Genomic DNA, 4,383 nt, shown 5'->3' with positions numbered 1-4,383 from the left:
AGTGGGAGAATAGCATCTAGTTCTAACTGTATAAAGTTGCGTATATCCTGGACGTACGTTCAGCAGCAATTGGGTAAAGACATAATAACTCTTATATTTTATTCACTGCATAGATCAGAAACATATGTTAAAGAAGCATAGATTTTGAGCTTCTCTTGCTTGGAGAATTCCTGTTCTACAATAACATAAGAAAATGAGCATTGAGAGTACTTATCGGTAATGTCAGTTGGACTTAGCATACACGATAACTTTGAAATTAGTTTTCTGTTACGCATTCACTATGCAAGATAAATACTTAAATAGTTTAATAGTCATTTGAATTTTGAATTCTTTATTTTTTATGTGTAAAAACAAAATATTTTTTTTACATTGAAACTATTTTTTTAAAGGGAATTAGCATAGACTGCAATAGTATACAACTGAACTCTGGAGATTTTCCATACTTCCTATTAAGAACCGCCATAGACAGGGCTTAACAAGCAATTTGCCATGGCAGACTCAGAAGCCTTCACAAGCAACTGATTGGGAATTTCACTGTAGGGGTCCAAGCGGAAGTCAGAGTGAGTCTCTTTTGACTAGCCTTTCAAATGCCATGGTTCGAGCCGAATAAATTTTCGGCTAATTACGCTAAAAAAAACGTCTATTTGCTGGCTGCAGAGAGCCTTTGTAGTGGTGTAGAACATTGTGCCTTGCAGTAACACGAATAGGGAGTCTGCTTTGGTAGTGAAATAATACTGTGAGTCCGTATGACATGCAGATGACAGGCGTCGCACTTACAATCACTGCACACTTCACTTATTTGGGAAGTCACGGGCCAAAACTGACCAAATAACTCAAGTATGAACTCAGCCTTACAGGTCGATGTTAGCGTCAAGAAGAAGTGCACTCCTTTTACACCATCGTCAGCTAATTCCACATAGATGTCTACAGAACATGTTCTATTAAACGCTTATACAAGTAGAGCCCCCCGACAGAGTCAAGAGCAGTAAGTTTGTGTTGATGTCACTGATTATTTTGCTCTTCCTCTGATCCCTCAGAACAATAATCCACAAAAAACGGATCCTGTCTGTGGAGCATCCGCCTTCACTCGGTCAGCATTTGGTCAGTAATCCATCAGTATTGCTAATGCCAAAAAAAACAGGAGTGGATCCAAAACACAGATGACACGTGAACGGAATAGTTGCATGTCTTCTGTGTTTTGTACCTACTCCTGCTTTTGGCTACCAAAACACAAGCCAATTTCTATTTTTTTTGAACGGGGGAGAAAAAACAACGTTTATTTAACAAACAGGATATTAACACACATAAAATACAACACAGAAGGGGGAAAACCACAAGATTTAAAATACAAACTGGAAAAACAAAGTGGTTCATCAACAAGAATGGATTGACAACCAGTGTCGGGATGACCACGATGGTAATGCATACGGATCAAGAAATGTATGTGATTATGGCTGATAACTGGAGGACAGTCCAGCAAACAAGCTGACTCAAGCTGCACAATCACAGCTGGAAGGTAACTGGTCGGTACAGGCAACGCCCGAAAATCTTCATAAATAAGCTTTATTATGTGCGGGTCTTACAGCCACTGTAACAGAACGGTAAGAAGCGGTATAATATGTAGTAAGCACTGCAGGAATCATGTCTAAGACATGTAAGACGTCCGGGGGTCCCGAACATTGTGGACAAGGTCCGAGATGAGAGTCATCCATGTGTTCAATACTGGATGTTATTGATGGCCAGCTCCGTGATGAATCCCAGCACTTGGATTAGGTAGCCCTTACTGAGGAACTTCACAGTGTGCTGATGCCACAGATGCAGTCACCTTGACGAGCTGGGTTGCTGATAAGTGGATTCTAAAGTGTCTGAAGAAATACGAGTAAAGACATTGGAATAAATTGTCCACTTCCTCCAACGTGACCTCGTCCTTTGATTTATGAATAGCATTCCATAAAGTATTGAAGTCCTCTGCGTGGATGGCATAACAAATGTCCTTGCGAGGTTCGACGGGCACAGAGAAAACAAGCTCTGTGGCTGACACTGATCCAGACATGTCATACCCGGTCCACATCTCTGCTAGCCAAGTAAGGTCCTGAGAACTGATCATCAGCTTACCCAAACAACAGTCAAAGTTTCTTTGGAACCACGTCCCTACGGTAGCCGTGAGCGCCTCGTAACCATTATACAGGAAGAGCGGGAGACAAGTAAATGTCTTTGGTAACACCTCCAATAGATCGTCCTCTGTGTACTTCCCGCAGAACCAACTTGTCCACACAATCCGGTCCTCTGTGCTTGCCTTGGTGAGTGGAGGCTTTGATGAAATCTGTATGAGCACAGCCAGTGGATCTCTGTCCTTTCCTTTGAGTCCAGGTAAACAGGAAAATTTGGCTTTTAGGTTCAGCTCTGTGCCCACTTCAATGGCAAGACCCTTCTGCTTCTCCGCAGCTATGTCGGCAGACAGGTGCTTGGAATACTCTTTCAGTCTGGTGTATGAGAAATTATACATCGGTGTCTTGCTGTACAGAGTCCATTGTTTTTGAAGGAGCAAAGCAGCCTGTGCCGGATCAAGAGTTTCCTCCAAGGGGGTGCACTGTGGGATTTTTATTTTTGACAAGCTTCGCAATGCAGACCGTCGACTTGCAGAGGTCAAGCTTCCGGGAGGATACCTTGAGCTGTGAAAATGACTGCTCCTTCATGCCGATGACCTACTTCTGGGGGTTAACACCCCATAGGTTGGTGTTTGCATGTCCTTGCAATAAATTATGTTCCCGTTCACTGACTGCAAACAGAGATATTGACAGACAAACGTATCAAACTCTGCCGCCATCTTTCTAGGCACCCCCTCTCCAGTCCCCTGACCAGCCAGATTTAGCAGCATCTGTTCCAAGACATGAAGTAGTGGAATGACATCGTTCATCCCGTAGTCCTGGCGACTGACAAATAACGTGGCCTCCTCAAAGGGCCTGACCAAACGGCAGGTGTCACGCATGAGCTGCCACTTGCTGACATCGAAGTTACACAGCGGACTACTCCTGTCTGCTTGGATAATCAATAAAACGTTGATGGCCTTTCTCTGTTCGTACAGTCGGTCCAACATATGGAGGGTGAAATTCCAATGGTTGGAAACGTCGCATAACAGCCTATGTTGGAGGATGCCGTTCAGCCGCTGCAGCTCAATGAGGGTGTGCTTTGCGGTGTAAGAGTGGCTGAAGTGCATGCAAAGTTTCCTGGCCATTTTTAGGATGTTTTGCAGATGGGTGGAAGACTTCACGAACCACATGACAACCAGATTGAACATGTGTGCCATGCAGGGTGCATGGCTCAGCCATCCTTGAAGCAGCGCCGACACCATGTTCTTCCCGTTGTCAGTCACCATGGTTCCGATTTTCAGTTGTCACGGAGAAAGCCAGGATTAAATTTCTTGCTGAAGGACACGGGGCAGTTCCTCCCCTGTGGGACTCTGTTCGCCCAGGCAAACCAGGTGCAGTACAGCGTGAGAGTGATGAGAGGGGTCGCACATGGCTTGCATACACTACATGCCTCCAACATACCGTAATTCTTGGATCTCTACATGAGAGAGGGGCATATTTGGAGACATTGACTTCACAAGAGATACAGAGCAGCGGAGTTTACTTTGAAATTTAACATTTCAACACTGCGTAATTCAGCCCATACAGCAAAAGGAGGTGTACAGTCACCCATAAATTTTCAAAACAAAAACCTGTGTCACATAAAGAATTTCACCACTAAGTAAGTCGTTCCATACCGCAAAAGGAGGTGTACATTCACCCATACATTTTCCGAAAAAGAGCCAGTGTCACATAAAGAATTTCTTCACTAAGGAAGTCATTCCATACCGCAAAAGGAGGTGTACATTCACCCATACATTTTCCGAAAAAAAGCCAGTGTCATATAAAGAATTTCACCAATAAGTAAGTAGTTCCATACCACAAAAGGAGGTGTACATTCACCCATACATTTTCCGAAAAAAAGCCAGTGTCACAAAGAATTTCACCACTAAGGAAGTCGTTCCATACCGCAAAAGGAGGTACATTCACCCATACATTTTCCGAAAAAAAAGCCAGTGTCACATAAAGAATTTCACCACTAAGGAAGTCGTTCCATACTGCAAAAGTAGGTGTACATTTACCGAAATTTAAATTTTCCAAAAAAAAGCCAAAAAATTTCACAGCAAAAAGGGCTTTACCACATATAATTGCACCGCTGAACGGCAAAAATGCCCTTAATTGAGAGGGATCGCACATGACTTGCATACAGTACATGCCTCCAACATAATTCTTGGATCTCTACATGAAAATAATGTATTTGCTGTAAATCGCGAGAGGGGCATTGCTGGAGACATTGACTTCACAAGAGATACAG

At 43.3% G+C, this 4,383-nt stretch overlaps 1 pseudogene; it reads right to left on the bottom strand.

Moving 5' to 3' along the window:
* Positions 1-1,716: 1,716 nt before the first annotated feature.
* LOC120991407 lies at positions 1,717-2,746 on the bottom strand (annotated as a pseudogene).
* Between the last annotated feature and the right edge of the window lie 1,637 nt (positions 2,747-4,383).

This window comes from Bufo bufo, chromosome 2 (genome assembly GCF_905171765.1).
Source record: "Bufo bufo chromosome 2, aBufBuf1.1, whole genome shotgun sequence".
NCBI classification, from domain to species: Eukaryota; Metazoa; Chordata; class Amphibia; order Anura; family Bufonidae; genus Bufo; species Bufo bufo.
The sequence above is the reverse complement of the archived record's forward strand: the minus strand, read 5'-3'. Positions and strand labels throughout refer to the sequence as shown.